Raw genomic sequence first — 17,928 nt, 5'->3', positions numbered from 1 at the left:
AAAAGCCCCCAACAACAACAACAACAACTTTTTACTTGGCATCCTGCGTGCCCTTATATCCCCCAGTTCCAACGCCTCGCTCCTCCCCGTTTATTGCTCCGCCCCCCTTCCAGCTCCTGCGGGAAGCTTCCAGAAAAGGGGTGTGCCCCTCTCACCCCCCTCCCCGCGCACCTCGCGGGGGCCGAGAGAATCATTCTTGGCACAGGTCCAGCGAGATTTATTCCCCAAAATCAGGCCCCTCCTTCACATGACCTTTGACCTCTTGCTGGAATCGCACTTCCCCCACACCAAAGCATGGGGAAAACAGGTGGGAATAACAAGGCGGGAGAATCAGGCGGGAAAATCCGTGCACCATCGGAACTCCTGTGGTTTCCTTCGCTTCGTAGAGACGTTTTACATGAGCGGAGAGGGTTGTGATGTGGTTTGGGGAGAAGGGGATCGGTAGTTGGTGTAGCGGGGAAGGTGGTTAGGTGATCGTGGTTCTTGTGGTTTGAGGCGATCGTGGTTGTTGTGGTTTGAGGCGATCGTGGTTGTTGTGGTTTGAGGCGATCGTGGTTGTTGGTCCAAAGTAACGATAGTAAAGAAAAATGGCTATCTCAAAGGATCACAGCCCTGTGACATGAATAATCCCCATTAAACAACGGTGGGAAAATCTAACTGAACACAGACTTATCGATCTAACTGAACTATGGACCTTTATGGTGTTCTGCGAATTTCCACAGCCATAACAATATATATATATATATATATATATATATATATATATATATATATATATATATCATCCTTTCGTAGATTGCATTACTGTTTTTTGACATTAAGGCTCTAAAATGGTTCATTCTGCTTGCAGTTGTTCATCCCATCCCATATGTTTATGATCATTTTGAACCATTGAAGAATCCTTTTATGCTCATTGATGATCTTTTCTTCAATTTACACAGGAGACATTAGGAGATATAAATGCACTTTTACAGGAATAACAAGAACATTAGGAGTCAATGGAGAAATCATCAGCATGTAAGAGATTTGAACCAAGGACGTCACCACATGTTACATAAATGATATAATTGGACCTTGCTGTCTCTTTAAGGTGAAAGGGCATTTAAGGTCAAAAATTGCTTTTGATTAAGAATTACATGAGGGGTTATCAAATTCATCATGTGACCTCTGCATTCCCATAATAGTTGGAAAAGTTTTTAACTTGAATTTGTACATTGGTTTTTGGGTCTCACTTTGCCTTTGTAAAGTGAGAGAGGTCTTTTCAACTCAAATAAACCCACCCTCAAACCAGACTATTTCAGTTCACTGCAGGGCAAAAGCTTTCCTCAACTTATGCTGAGGGTTGTTTGGCCTACTCACTATGTTTGCCAAATGCAGATTGCTGAGAGTGAGCAGACATGGGAATCAAATGCACACCAACCAGTGGAGAAAAGGAGTCTTAACCACCTGATCTCATAGCTAACTATTTGGATTTGTATGCGACACAATTCTGAATCTTGCCTCCTGGTCTATAGTGAACTTGTTCCCAGTCTTCGAAATTGAAAGAATTCATATGTGAGGTGTTTAAGTTTGGGGGATGGGGGGGGGGAGGATGGGTTGATTTTTGTTTGGGGCCAGTCTGTTGGGGAAAGTCATCCCTCTGATATCACCATGCCATATAAGTTTTGAGACCTTCTCATTTTTTGCCATTGGTATGAAAAACATAGAAGAGATGATGTATAATGAAATAATATTGTGGAAGGAAGGAGGTTAATGATGGATGATGGTTTTAGTGAGCAAGTAGGGGCAATGGCTGCTACTTGAAATATCAACTGCAGTTGATGTAATTTCAGAAAATTTCAACAACTGCATCTCACAACGGCTGATGCAACAATCTAAAGCACTTCATTATAGGAATTACATCAAACTCTGCACTAAACACTCCTGCCTTATTAATTGGCTCATTTGGCAATCCACAAACTCCCACTGACCAGAACAAACTAAAATTATTTTTAAATCATTTTTTTTTTCTTCCTTTATACAGTAACTAGCATATTAAGCTTTTGGTATGGCCCCAAGGCAAAGTTCAAAATTCTTGTCCGTGGGTGGAGATTGGAGAACGGTTGACTAATTTGCCTCATTAGGCTCCTTCCAAGTTTGTAACCGCTTTGAGCAGTCATCTTGACGGAACCATGAAACTTTCACTGCGACCCTTAGACGGGAATAAATAACTGGTGAACACATGATTGATGGATTTAATAAGGATTACATTTATTTATTTGATAAAACATTTATTTTATTTTTTATTTTGTATGAGAGTGAAAGCCTGGTGTTGGCTTAGTGGTTATGGTGGTGGCTTGGGATCCCAGGGTCCTGAGTTCAAGCCCCGTTGGCTGCTGAATTAACACCAGGGGGTTGACTCAGCCTGTCATCCTTCTGAGGTCGGCGAAGTGAGTACCAGTGTACTGGTCCCGGTGTATGCCCCGGTTAGAATAGGTGTACCATATCCCTGTGTGTCATAAGAGGCAACCAGGGTTGGCGTCAGGAAGGGCATCTGGCCATAAAAACATTGCCTCAAGAAAAAGCCCAACCCCTGCACAGCAGCGAAAAATGGCTGTACAAACGGTCATTTATATATATATATATATATATATATATATATATATATATATATATATATATATATATATATATATATATATATTTTGTATGAGAGTGGTTCAAATTTGACCTGGACTTTTGTTTAGTAAAGGCAGAGTAATGTGTCACATGACGTGGGGATAGTTATCCCCCCCTCCCCTCACATACCCCTCAACACCATAATCACATCCTCTCTGTTAATTTAGTTGAGTATACTGATAATTTCTTACTTGTAATTTCTCACTATACCATTTGCAAGAGAGCCCTCAGTGTGGACGTTCAGAATAACGAACTTCCAACAATGACTATGTATGGGAAGAGGGGACATCTTGCCCTACCTTTCCTACAAGGGGAATCTTTCCCTACCTTTCATGCCAGAAACGTCTTGCCTCACCTTTCCTGCAGAGGCATCTTGCCACAGAGGCATCTTTCCTGTCAGGGAGATCTTATCCCACAGTTACCTTTCCTGCCAGGGGCATCTGGCCCCATCTTTCCTTTCCCTACCTTCCTTGCTCTACCTGTTCTTCCAAAGCCATATTGCTCCACCTTTCCTGCCAGGGACATCTTGACTCATCTTTCCTGCCAGATGAATCTTGTCCTTCCTTCCTTTCCTATTTGAGAAATCTTCTGCTGCCTTTACTCCAAGTACATGAAAAACTAGAACGGCACTCTGTAGAGCGCATTCCTCCATCAGGCTGAACAGTTTGTTTTTTTATCACACTGATAGGCCGGATCTGGATCTTTCCAAAAATATATTCAGTATGTCCATGTCACACACCCAACAGTTCCACCAAGTTTTGTCAGAATCCATCCACAACTTTTTGAGATAACCAGCTCGCAGACAGACAGACAGGCAAACAGGGATGAAAACATAACCATTAGCTTGTAAAGAGCATGGAACAGTGAGTAATATATTAAGAAATCTATGCTCTAACATAACATCAAGCCTTTTGAAATTTCCTGTCGATTGGCTACACAGTATGAGGATGATTGCCTCTCATGGTTATAGTGTCCAAGTTGTGTTACCAAAAAACTCCCAGTGAAGAATGACTCACCCATGTATATGAAAACATAGACAACTGGAGAGTTCATAGAACAGCTTTCCCCATGCAGTGTTAAGTTATCATTCCACTGAAATAAAATAATGATTTTAAAGGTCGTTAAAAAAAATTAATTTTTGAAGTTTATCACAAGTTTACCAAAAGGTCTTTTACATCACCTTATCCATCACATCACATTACATGAGTTGTTCGTGCCTGTTGTTTGTGTCCTTTGTAATGTCCTTATAAACAGTAAGTTTCCTGTTTGGAATGATTTTCAAATTCTGTTTGATTGCTCGACAGGAAGACGCAGTAAAATAATTATCTTACTCCTCTCTGCGCATCCCGATCGGGACCAATTTAGAGCCACAGTACTGATAAACTACAGGCTCGTGTTTTCCAATTCCCGTTCTGATTCGTGTTCAAAATAAAACATTCAATGTAAATAAATTGTTCCTCGATCGTAAACTGATGTTTGTAGATGGACGGATGGCCGGACAGACAGAAGTGAACCAATTGCTTAACCCTGCTTTTCGCTTCGCTTCTGCAGGGCAAAAATGCTCTTCGTCTTATTAGAATCTCGTTAGTCAAACCTGCTGTGCTTTCATGTTTAAAATATTGTTTAGTGATAATAGTGCTAACATGTTCGTCTTAAAATTCATCATCCTGCTGAACAATGTTATTAAATATGTGTACCTACGTCGCGTGTAGGAACGATCAGCGGGTAGGAAGGGCGGCCAATTAATGGTGATGATGTGATGTGAGCAAGAAAATGCAATTTGCCATTTAAATGTATCCTGCAGTCGGTGCAGTTGTCGATGACGTCACAAAGGTGACATGAAGATGGCGCCGAACAAAATGCCGAATCGTTCTCACGCTCCGCAAACACGCTGCTCGAGATGTATCATCCCCGGACAAGTTGTTGAAGTTTCTAATCCTGTGTTCCAAGCCCTCCCTGCCACCAAACGAACAACTGTTCCTGTAATAATGCCTTAAGGCTGAACAAAGATAGAGATGGCGTTATTTGGCATTAATTATTGAAAGTTTCAAAAAAAACAAAATCATCTTGAGAAATGAAATTATTCTTAAAGGCTCGGCACGACGTCATTTTATAGCATTTATTCTTTACCTCCTCGACATGAATAAAACACGGGGTAATTAGTTCTGAAGGTGTGCGAGATAAATGTCTGATTTTGATGCACCTTTCTGTATAACAGAGCGTCGGCGCTGCCGAAGCAGTTTCTTGACAAGGGTTATCCGAGGTGGTTTGCCATTATCTTCCCAGCAGTAGTTAGGGGAGGAATTTGTAATTTGTTCAAGGTGCTGGTGATATCTTGCTTCCTCTTCATAAATGACACCGTGGGGTCTTAAACATCCACCTACAAATGCCAGCAGATGGGATGTCCAGTTTTACGTCAGTTGGAGGGACAGTACACCTTGATGAATCACCCGACCTGTGAAACACCAGGATGACAGTTTATAGCAGGGTTGGGATTCAAACCCACGGTATACCTCTTGGAGATGAGTGTGCGTACCTCTAAGTCTATACCAACCTGCCAGCCATATCAGATATCAACACCTGTTAAATGGTGGGAAAGCATCCTAAAATAAGTTTGTTTTTTAATTAAACACTATTTGCATAGATCATCTTCATCAACCTATTATTACATTCGGAATTGTTCAACATTTACATTAAGTCTGAAGTGAGTAGATTTTAATGCCGAAAGTACATCTTGTGTTTCTTCTCTCCACGTCTCGGATACGAAGGTTCTGTGACGCCATCTATTGTCATGCCTGTTATTTCCATTGTCTTCCTGGTGGTGTTACCTGTGATTAATTGGTGTGAAAGCAATTTTGTTCCAATGCAGTAACGCCTTTCAATTTTCCCTTTCAAAGGTGAAAAAGCTGCAATTTTTGATGAGGGGACATCTATTAATTACGTATGCAATTAGAGAATAATTTTCAACCCCCTCCCTCCTCCATACCCCACATATGTCTAATCTCTCTTCTTGCTTTTTAAATTTCCTTTCGAAAACCCTCCCTTTTCACTTCAATTCTCTTACACTTAATTACTCCCCTCTTCTTCCTAATATCTTACCCTTTCCCTTATTTTTCTCAATTTTTATCCCATCCTGCGTACGTAATAAATAGACGGTCCCAAAAGATTTTTGATTTTTAAATAGTTTGGATACACACATACTCATGACACATTGAGAACAGATATTTTATCTCCTTGGTGGAGGAAGGGGTGTGGAGGTGAGGTTCTCATTTGGAAGATTTTATAACCAACATATGTCATATAGTTATTACATTCATGGAATAGTGGCATTTTTGTTCCTATCCCCTAGTGAGTATGCAATAGGTGGTCCCTTATTATTATACTAAATGCCTGGTGTTAGCTTGGTGGTTAAGGTGGCTGGCTAGGGACCCTGGTTCCTGTGTTTGAAAGTTTGAACCCCTGTTTAATACTGTTGAATTAACGCAAGCTGGGGTTGACAGCCTGCCGTCCTTCCGAGGTTGGTGAAATGAGTACCAGTGCACTGGGGTAAAACCATTTGGGGTAACCTGTGTCAGAGTGGCGACCTGTCCAAGACTGCACTCCTTGCCGGTGAAACTGCCTCGGCAGCCCCATGCACCTTTATGGAATGAAAGCAATTGTATTATTATTGTTATTATCATAATACAGTTTCAAGCAACGAATGATGATATCCATTTTTATATGTGCTATTTTCGAAAACATAAATTTGTGATCTCACCAATTACAACACGTGTACAAGTGCAGAGAGACGCCGCTGAAGTCGACTTGCAATAATATTTTTAACGGGAAATCATGCGTTTCTAAAATCGTTGTTGCTTCTTTTATAAACCCTTGTTTATTTTCAAAGCAACAGCAATTTCATTCATAAGTACATATGCAGGTGTACATTGCACCAACTTGCACTTTATTAGGACTTGTCTCTCCTGAAGGATTTGTGATATCCCTGAACGAGACGTGCAAATTTGGTTGTCAAGACTAACGTTGTGGCACGACCTAAAGTAAACCAGGCGGTCTGTTTGCTCGGAATGGGGAACAGGTTTGTCGTTGTACATCTGGCCCAGTAGGATGAAAGGGTGCTTCTTGACATCATGTAGTGCTTTACCATCACCTTTTCCTTCACCTTCCTTGTCCATTGCAAGAGATTCTCAGATTCTCCCCCACCCCTTCTGGTTGTTACTGCTGCAAAGAAGCACCGGACATTTGGATTAAAGATGGCTTTTTGAAATCAGCACAAAATATAAATGAAGCCATCATACAGAACTGCACACGTGTTAATGCTATGGTGAAGCCAACACAGACTGATTGTATGTGACGTAATCATTTTGCCAGGTTACTTAGCATTTGTAATTGCAGCCGAGGAAGGAGAAAATATAAAGGACTCTTACCGATGGGAGAAAAGTTATTTTGATGATAAAGAGATGAAAAGAACATCCCTTGAATAATTCGACACATATTGTGTGGTTCAAAGTTTGTGGAATACTGACGATGACAGCTTTGAGCACATGCTCCAGGTATTTCCTGCATGCCCTTTGATCACTATGCAAGGTCAAACAAATGTCTTAGAAGTATTGCCGCACATCATATCCGCCAAACAAAGTTGGAACTCGTAACATAATGCAGTAATTCGTGAATTGTTTAGCAAAACACTAGCTTCAGCATCCATGGATGTTAATCCAGGTGAAATATATTTCAGGCAAGCTCGAATGAAACACCTTTGTATATATGTAGATGTCTGATTGTTTCGTCTCATGGAAAGGGGGAGGTCTCGACAGGGTATCACGAAAGACCACTTCCCAAAAGTAATGGTACTGGTCACATGGATTTTCACACGTTCACAGTAATATCTTGGTTGGCCTTGTTTGGTGCGATAGACATTAATTAGTAAGCATCGGTGGTATTCCAGCTTGAATTGCCAGGATGGAGAAGGACATTTAGTGTTTTACTTGATCCTGGAACCCAGGTTCAAATCTCATTTGTACACCATGTATTTACCCTTTTTCCTCGTGTGATTTATGTTCAATCCTGTCCATGAGCCTGAGATCAATGTAAAAAAAAATATATATATATATATATATATATATATATATATATATATATATATATATATATATATATATATATATATATATATATATACATAAATATAAAATAGATGCTATAGTCTTGGACAGCACTGATTCTGCCTTCATTAATTAGGACAAACAAATGATTTGAGCATAAATACTGATGGTGGAAAAGGAAGGACAAGTGGATGAGTACAGATTTGTCCTGGGTACCTGAAGTGTAAAACAGTTGGCTTTCATCATCTGAACAACACCATCAGTAAGAGGTGGTTGCCCGCCCAGAAATGCCGGACATATTCACTCAAGTTGCATGTACTCATGCGAAATGGAGGTTTTCAGAGAAGCATGTGATATATTTTGCTCATAATGAGATCGAGTAATATCGTACTCCGTTTCTGAAATTTGCATTTAATTTCTCTTTATTTCTCAAGCACCATTGTTATAGCGGACGTCACTTGGCATCGGTATTAGGTATTTATACCTTTGATTGGGCCTTATTTTAAATGGTGTGTGAAGGTTTTCCCAAAAAGTCGTTACCCCAACTACATAAGACATTGTTCCATTGACAAATTTTATTCCTGTCATACTATTCTACCACCACATCACATCATTATATGTTGAAGAAGTAGTTGCTACCTCACCCCCCCCCAACCCCACCCCACACCCCTCTTCCCCCCAGAGTATTCGAGGCTATAGTGCATACATGGGTGCACCTGACACTTGAATCTGAGCGGATAATCCGGTCGCGTTCCAAGCAAACTGTCTACCCCCGCTTATTAATAACCCAAATTGGGCGCACTCTGCCGAGGTGTCTTATGTGCTCATAATTGCCTTTCGCACCATGTCGACCTCTGCCCCCGTTTCTCTCTGGAACTTGCAGATCCTGTGGGATTTTCTCTGAGGCCTTTTCCTTGGTTCTTCATAGATCGGGGATGGGAAACAAGGAGAGATTTTTCAAAACGTCAGCGCCCCATGCTCCATCTCCCCCGGCATCGCGTGCCACCTCGTTAAATGAGGTGACATGAGTCCAGCACCTTCACGAGGTGGTACCTTCACAAGCCAGGTAAATGAGTATGCGTTTTAAAGCAAACACTGGCCCTGTATTTTGTAACAAGAATTATCGGCTTTACCCACAGTTGCTGAAAATACATTTCCATGCAAATGAGTATTAAAAGTGAAAAACTGTTCTAATTGGGGTGCAGGCACATAGAGCCTGATGTCTGGGCATACTGCATAGAAAGGCAGGTGCATAAGAGAGGTGATCTGCAATTAGAGGTTGGTAAATTTTGAAAGACAATCATTTGGTTGTGAAACTCCATACAGGTGAAGATGGAAAATGAATCATGAACAAAATACACCAAAACATTTTGAACAGGCAATCAGAAGTATGCAGGAGATGAGACAGGTGCACAAAGTTGGACAGAGAGGGCGCGCGTCCACTGGTCGGACATCCACCCTCCACTCCAGGGGCTCGCCCAGTACACAGCCGGCCGCGACGGCCTAATCTGCATTGGAAATGACGCTGCCGGCCCCAGATCCCTAGAGGCTGATATAGCCAGCCGGCGACGCGACGCGTGGCAACGAGGACATACAAATTGGCCAAATCCACGATGCTCGCCCTTGAGGCGAGGGATAATGTCGGTGACGCCGAGGGATGCGAGGAAAAAGACACCATGTGGGATGAGCCTTGGTATTTGCTCAGCTCCAGGTGCCTGCGGAACGTTTGAGGAGGCGACATGGCGCGGCAGATGAAGAGGATCTCGTGGATCGACGGCGCAAGGGAGCTGAGCCGGCTGCTGTCTTTGGTTATCTAGCTGTATGAGAGCTCTGGTCGTCATAAAGCTAGATAACCGAAGGTAGGAGCCTAGTTCTGCTGCATCTCCACTGGACTCATTGCATTTGTTCCACAAGTTTGCCTCTCTGACGACGTGTGGAGTAAGCGCACGTTTGGCTCCCATCCATACTTACCTCAAATCTATAATATAGGCAGATATATACATATATATACACACACACACACACACACACACACACACACACACACACACACACACACACACACACACACACACACACACACACACACACACACACACACACACACACACACACACACACACACACACGCATACATTGGTTTCTTGTGCAAGGTCTCTTGTGTACCATCATCTGAAATGTAGACAATTTCTCATGGGACTTTCAGCCTTTGTGTTAATTTGACTTATTTTTTCCATTTTCGTAAGTCCACAGTGTACACTTGTGAAATAGACTCAGACATCATTAGAGCTACATACCATGGCTGATGGGTCCATTGCCCACACAACCGCCCATTTGCAAGGACGGATCAGCGACGTAGAGTGCACCCGATGCTCCGGATTATGTTCTCAGCCGGCAATGATTTTCGACGACTGGTGCAGATACAAATGTTTAACTAAGTCATTTTAACTCCGCAACGTAGTCCATTGGGAATGCAACGTTTTCAAAGTGCATTTTGACTGTTTATTTGCATGCGTTTCAGCATGCGTGTGTCCATGGATAGCAGGTGAATCGAGTGGCATGCAGATGCGTCGGGCACGGTACCGATCGGGGACATCACGGGATTAAAAAATAAAAACTCATGAGAAGCTTAGAGAGGACTAAGTTGCTGGCTGTCTGCATTCCTTCTACAAACCGCATTACAGTGCACGCAGTTATATAATCCATTTGAAGTGCTGGAAATCTTGTCACCAGAGCCAGAAATTTGAGAAAATAGTAAATACTTCACTTCTCCTCTCCTTTTGCTTTCATTATTAATTTATTAATTCCGTTGCTTGTTACATCCACCTCTTTCCCCACTCTCTGCATATTGCCTTTCTTCCTGCCCCCCCCTCCCTTCAAGTTAACTACCTGTTCTTCTATAACAATACACTTTGTATATGAAAAAACTGGCTTGTAACCAAATGCCTCCTTTGGTTTTGCAAGCATGGATCAGCACACAAGTGGCCTATAAATGTATCGGTGGAAAAATAAAATAAGGCTGATTCTCCAATGAAAATGTTTAGAGATTAGAGAAAAATAGGTTTTGTCACACACAAACACACACACACACCTGTCTGGCCTGTGTTAGTTTATAGCTAGGCCAATGTTCAGTCATCCTGGTGTTTGGCAGGCAGGGCGAGGCATCAATGTGTGTGCCATCCTCTCGGATGAAGGTCTGTCTGCCAGCGTTAATTGGTGGATGGTAAAGATCCCACTGTGTTCTCCGCGAAAAGTAGGCAAGCCATCGCCGGCTCCCTGAACAAGTTACAAATTCCTGCTTAACCCATGTCGTTGAAGGTCAGACAAGGCCAGTTGATTCATCTTGCTAAGCTGTCTTGCTATATCTTGCTCTTGGTGTGTATACTTGTACATACACACACATACACACATATGTCGGGAGCAAGACAGCTTAGATGTATGCGCACTCACCTCGGATGTATGTATGTACCGTATTTTCACGACCAAAAGGCGCACCGTGCCAAAAGGCGCAGTCTCAGTTGTGTGTGCCGTTCCTGTATTTGACACACACATAAGGCGCTCCTCACGATAGGGCGCGGGTTTTATATGAATATCCTCTACTACGTACGTCCGCCGTACAACAACACACTCACACAAGCACACAAGTGTGCGTATTTAAAAATAGATATATACATACATACATACATACATACATACATACATACATACATACATACATACATATATGTATCATCATTATAACAGCTTGTTAAAAATGATGGATTGGAATTATTTTTTTAGAATTATTCAAGGAGAATGGAAGATATGTTTCGTAGCAAGAAAAAGAGTTATTTTGAAACACAACATGTACAAATGTTACCCTATTTTCATGATCTTCTCAGACGTTTCATTTTGATGGTACAGCCCCATGAGCGTGCCAAAGTCTGAAGACTCGGTCTAGCGTCAGGTGTGCTGATATCTTCTTTACATATTAGACTTCCTACGGACACAAATGAACACTTGTTTTACTCTGCACACATTGCACACCATATACAGTGAATTTCATCTCCCTGCGCACCATATATTTATTGTTCTTTAAAAACATGCTTTTGTACACCACCCTTCAAGCTCAGTTTGCAAATCATCTACAATTCCATTAGAAGAGACGTAATTATTCTTTTATGGAAAATGTTTTCAGATTTTTTTTGTATCCTGAAAAATAGATTGTTAGTGAACACAGTCATGTAAAAGATTGGCCTTTAAAACCCTACTCAAATCATCCTTATAAAGGGGGCTGCCAAATGCACAGATCTATACTGTATTTTTTTTATATGCTCTACAAGTCAAAAGTTTGGACATACCTACTCATTCAAGGGTTTTTCTTCATTTTTACTATTTTCCACATTGTAGAATAATAGTGAAGACATCAAAACTATGAAATAACACAAATGGAATTATGTAGTAACCAAAAAAGTGTTAAACAAATCAAAGTGCATTTTATATTTTAGATTCTTCAAAGTAGTCACCCTTTGCCTTTCATGACAGCTTTGCACACTCTTGGCATTCTCTCAACCAGCTTCATGAGGTAATCACCCGTAATGCTTTTTGGATTAAAGATGTTTGAACCCCTGTTACTGTTGAATTAACACCAGGTGGGGTTGACTCAGCTTGTCATCCTTCCTAGGTCAGTGAAATGAGTACCAATGTACTGGGTTAATAACCATTTGGGGAAACCTGCATCGGAGTGGCGACCTGGCCAGGACTGTACTCGTTCCCAATGAAACTGCCATGGCAGCCCCACGTGCCTTTACACCACTAAATAAATTGTATTATTATATTATCAAAAGCCCATGGAACGCATTCTGTCCCATAAACCCATTCGACATATGGGAAGGGCTATCTAAAATGAATACAAATGAAATAACTATATCGGGACCACTATATGTTGCATGCCATTGCTTGGGGTGGGGGGGGGTGGAGCGCCAGCTTCGCAGAACTCTGGTAAATTAGGTAGGGTTTAAGGATATGTTCTCCAAGTATGTGATTGCCCACTGTGACCTTTTACTATGTTTTTGTATTTCAAGATGTGATAAAAAGGGATAAAGTCTGGAAGTCTGTCTGGATCAAGTCTGGAATCAAGTCTGGAAGTCTGATCAAGTCTGGAAAATCAAGTCTGGAAATAAATCAAGTCCTTAAAATAACAATAACTGAGCTGCATATCCAAGCAGGCAGAAAGCTCTGCCTCCAGGGGTAACGGTTGGTGAAACCATGCCCCCGGTGTGGATGATTAATGGGTGTGACATCAGAGAGAGAGAGAGTGTGAAGTTAAGCAGAGAGTCTCATGTGGGATGACAAGAAGGCAGTTGAGACGAAGGCCCGGAGCAGGACAGAAACAAGAGAGGCAGGATTGGGGGTTGAAAGAGAAGGGAATTATGGCTGGCTTTCCCTCGGCATTGTGATGAAGACTGCATGATTCTCGTGTTCATGCTGAGGCGAATTGGCTCGCGTGGTGGAGCAAGACGCTGGCCATTGACTGTTGGCTGGATCGTGTGAGTCCAGCCTCGAAGCCTCATATTGTGCCATCTGGGAAAGAGATGGCGCCATTTTGTAGACCAGTGGCGTCGGCAAGGGCGATCGATGAAAGAAGTTGCACAGCAGTTTCTGAGCCCCAATGTTGAGTATTGCCGCCCCAATTGCCTCCTGTATGTTTGCCCTCCCAGAGAGCGGCTGGGCGCCATTTTGGGTGCATTTTCCCACGCAGTGACGAAGCAGTTTGGTGACCTTAAAGCTACCGAAACTCACTTCTGGATCTGAAGCAATGTGTCTGGAGTAAGGGAGGATTTTTCCTTTATTCTATCTGTTGAGACGGTTGAGACCGTTGTTTGCATTATATATATATATATATATATATATATATATATATATATATATATATATATATATATATATATATATATGTACATATTGTTATGGTTGTGGGGGAAGATGGAGGAATTTAATTGGGAATTTAGCATTGAATAGAATAGTTTGGTGTGTAGGAGGCATCTCAATGTAATTAAGTAGGGAAACTGTGAGCTTAAGTGTCACGTGTCACCACACTGGGGGTGGTGTCGTGATAATTTGCCAAGGTTTAAGAATAAGCTCCACCAGCATGTAATTGCCCCCGTGTGACTTTTCCCTATGTCTTTATAACCAAAAGCATGATAAGAAATGAGTAAACGTGCTGAGCAGGCAGAAGCCCCGCCTCCAAGGGTGACGGCTGGCGAAGTCACGCCCCCGAGGCTCATGATTGATGGGCGTGACGTCAGAAACAAGCCAAGCAGGCAGAAGCCCCGCCTTCCCGGGTTTTGTACAAGCGGGCCACGCCCGGAGGCAGAGAATTGTTAGGCATAACTTCAAAGAGGAAGGGTTGTTTGCACGTTTTGGAGAGGAGAGAGAGAGAGAGAGAGAGAGAGAGAGAGAGAGAGAGAGAGAGAGACAGAGAGAGAGAGAGAGAGAGAGAGAGAGAGAGAGAGAGAGAGAGAGAGAGAGAGAGAGAGAGAGAGAGAGAGAGAGAGAGAGAGAGAGAGAGAGAGAGAGAGAGAGAGAGAGAGAGAGAGAGAGAGAGAGAAAGAAGAGTTCTGAGGAGGGAACGGTAGTTTTCGGCGACGTTAATCAGTCAGAAGCGGGAGTTCAGGGTGAACACACGTACGTAGAAAACAGCACGATCCTTTTACTCATGTTGAGGCAATTTGGCTCGCATGATGAAGCAAGACGCTGGCCTTTGGCTCTTGGTTGGGTCGGTGAGGACGATCGGCACACGTAGCCACTGCACTGTCTCTCTGAGCCTTGGTGTGGAGTTCTGCTCAAGGATTGCCTGGCATGCATTTGTCCCGCTACAAGAGAAGCGACGAGGTGCCATTTTGTGCATGTCTGCATGTGTTGGTGGAAGCGCCTCAATTTCAAATTCCACAAAGACCAGCTCTGGGCCAAGCTAAGTACAAGAATACTCGAAAAGAAGGGTTTTCTTTTTATTTTGTTTCCACTTTGTGTGTATTTGAGTTTGTGTGAAGAAGCACCTCGACTGTAGGATTTATTTACATCATTATTGTCATTACGTTTTGAATTATTGTCCTTTGTAAATATTTGTCTATTTTCATTAAACGTGTTCCTTTTAAGAAGCTGTATCCGTGTATTTGTCGTGGGGTTCGAGTATAAATCCCCCCCTCCCCCGTGCTGTGTTCCTCCACCCCTCCGCCATTGCGCTCCCTTTCCGTGCGCGCATTAATCTCCGATTCTCGACTGTAGGCCTTCCAGGGAGAAGCTTAGCCGTCCGTTCAGGTAGGGGTTAAACCCCCTGGACACGACAATATATACATTCATCGATGTATACCAATAAAAGGGTGTGTGTGTGTGTGTGTGTGTGTGTGTGTGTGTGTGTGTGTGTGTGTGTGTGTGTGTGTGTGTGTGTGTGTGTGTGTGTGTGTGTGTGTGTGTGTGTGTCAGTGTGTGTATCTCCTCCATAACTCCAAAAACCATAAAACGTAGCAGCTTGAAACTTTGCATGCATACTAAGAAAACTCCAAGGAAGTGCAAGAGTGAAAATTGGGTGTTTGGGTTAATTAAAATACCCCTTTTGAAGATAATTAACGGCCTTATTTAATTATATTCTTCCTCGAGCGACCCTCGGACACCTCGCTGTCTGGGGTCTTCAGGCGTTTCCTGGGTAACCTCGCGGGGGTCTGAAGCCACCATGTCTTTTGGCTGCTCAAACATGCTTTGACTTGGAACAGTCCGCAACGATTTCTTAAAGATAAAGTTTTTTTTTCACTTTCCTCGCTGGGTATATTGCAGTGCTTATGAACGCCTGGAGATGCCAGCATTTGTGGCTTTGTTTAATTTGTGCATATGAATAACCGAGAGAATCTCTTCAAACGAACCGGAATTACAAAATGTAAGCTCCAGATTTGAAAGTATCAGCAGTTCTGACTCCCCAAAAAGATGTTGATTTGTCCAATTCGGACATTGCTATTGTTTCTGGGTGCATAGTTGTACCGACAGCAATTATTGGTCTTCGCTTGCCAAGCCAGCCATTCCGTTGGAGTGCTTGATTGAGTGCTTAAGCCACTTACCGAGCTGTACAGTACAGTTCGTGTCCTGATCGGGATGTGCAATGGGAGTTTGTCTCTAGCCGTGTCCCAATGGGAGCTTGTCTCCGGATGTGCCCGGGCGGTGTTTATGTCCGGACGGGAGTTTGTGTTTGGGCGGTGTTTATGCCCGGACGGGAGTTTGCCACCGGACGTGTCCGAGAGGTGTTTCTTTCCAGACAGCTTGGCTCCAGACACACCGGGCTGTGTTTATCTCTGGACTGTGTTTATCTCCATACATGTTTGGGCGGTGTTTGTGTGTGGTTGGTATTTATAGTATGACCGGTAGAAAATGGATTTCAGACATTATTTTGTTTCCATCTTCACTGTTATTCCATGCAGAATCATTTTGATGAGACAGTATGAATCATAATTGACACACCACACATCTGCCTTCCCTTCCTCTCCCTTCTCGCTGCCTTCCCTTCCATCCCCCCACCCCCTTCCTCAATCTCCCCTCCCTTCTCACTCTCCCTCCCTCCTCGCTCCCCCTCCCTCCTCTCTTTCACCCTCTATCTCCTCACTCTCCCCCACCCTTCTCTATCTCCCCCCTCTTTTTTTTATCACCCCCCCACCTCATCTCAGTATTCCTTGTCAGCGAAGCGATGGGTGGTATTTGCTAGTGTGTGTGTGTATACATACAGGGTGTCCCAAAAGTCACCGAGGAATTTAGAAATTAAATTACATTTCTATTTTTTCATAATTTGTTTTTCTTTTCTTTTCAGAATTTAGATTAACATTTGAAAATTACCCATGGGAAAAATCACAACTGAACAAAGAACCAAAAATCGTGTAATTTTATTTTTAATTTCATCGATCAATTATTCTCGCCCAAAGAGCATGGACGCCGAATAATTTCACGAAATTCAGAAATTTCTTCGCCATCACGTTCTCCTGATTTGACGCCTCCCGATTATTTTATTTGGGGTTACCTAAAGGAGCATTTATACATCAATAAGCCCCATACAATTCAGCAGCTCAAGGACAACATTGGTGCAGAAATTCGAGGGCTGTAGCCAGAGTTATTGTCCGCTGTTATGGAAAATGCTGTCGAAAGAGCCCGTCTCTACGAAGCCGAAAATGGAGGACATCTAAGCTGCATCATTTTTCATAAAAAAGCAAATTTCTCTTCATTTTGTAAATTTTCTTTTGGTATAAAACTAATCATCAATATTTTTTTTTTAAGAAATGTTATTTGATTTCAAAATCCCAAGGTGACTTCTGGGACACCCTGTATATTGTTGTGGGCCGGGTATCGGCTGCGAGCACGACCATGAGTTGGAGCAGCAGAGTCGACTCCACCGAACACCTGGAATTCAGATCGTTACCCTTGGATAACTCCGAAGGTAGGGGTCCCTACAGGACCGTTAATCGTCAATAAATCAACCGCGTGGGCACAGGGTTATTTGCCAATCTTCAAAATACCTGGAGACCCACGTGGCGAGCTACCGAGGAATCCACACCCTCGACGGAGCTCGAACGGGACGAGCCGTAACTGTGCTCGATCCGTGCGTAACCCGAGCGGATGGTTACCGAGGTCCCGTCAGTCCAAATGCACAACTACTGCAGCAACGGCCTTTTTAATTCTCCTGACACGCACCGTGCTTAGCCAATGAAGGAAAGGATAGAAACGAGCTGACGCATTCAACAAATGGATATTTATTTACAATACGGGGGGGGGGGGGCGGAACACGGAAGGGCAGAGTTAAACCGACTATAAGAAATGAAATCAATGTACAAGCAAAAGCACTTAACAGTTATACTTAGACAAGACAGGCTCGCACACAGACACACCCAAAGAAAAGAGATGGACCTCAACAGTCTTGATTCGGCTCTCCAGCCGAGGAGGATAGTTCGGCTGGGAGTCAGGACAGCTGGCTACCTGGCCGCGAGCGTGCGGCTGGATGCCCACAACTTCCCACAGCTCCAGTCGCCAAAAGCACAGACCAGGGCAGCCGAATCCAGCGGAGGCGAGACGGGGCTATCTCCCCCGATGAAACTTGACCGCTCGCTGCAACATGCCGGACAAGACACCCTCGAAGCGTGGGATGCAGTCCGTCACAAGC

At 43.1% G+C, this 17,928-nt stretch overlaps 1 protein-coding gene across 14 annotated transcripts in view; it reads left to right on the top strand.

Moving 5' to 3' along the window:
- The window catches only part of LOC147030040 (uncharacterized), a 244,532-nt gene that overhangs the window by 191,097 nt on the left and 35,507 nt on the right, over window positions 1-17,928 (top strand). For 9 of the 14 annotated variants that reach the window (XR_015056195.1, XR_015056193.1, XR_015056194.1 and 6 more), the window contains one exon: window positions 8,641-8,823. The exons of 2 other annotated variants lie outside the window; for them this stretch is intronic. The gene's annotated coding sequence lies outside the window, so the exon portion shown is untranslated. The remainder of the gene's footprint in view (window positions 1-8,640; window positions 8,824-17,928) is intronic. 3 more of the 14 variants (XR_015056192.1, XR_015056189.1, XR_015056187.1) reach the window with 1 other exon arrangement.

The sequence above is a fragment of the Eptatretus burgeri genome, chromosome 3 (assembly GCF_056783735.1).
Source record: "Eptatretus burgeri isolate ZD-2024b chromosome 3, Ebu_testis_v1, whole genome shotgun sequence".
NCBI lineage: Eukaryota > Metazoa > Chordata > Myxini > Myxiniformes > Myxinidae > Eptatretus > Eptatretus burgeri.
This window is presented reverse-complemented; position numbering and strand designations above follow the sequence as displayed.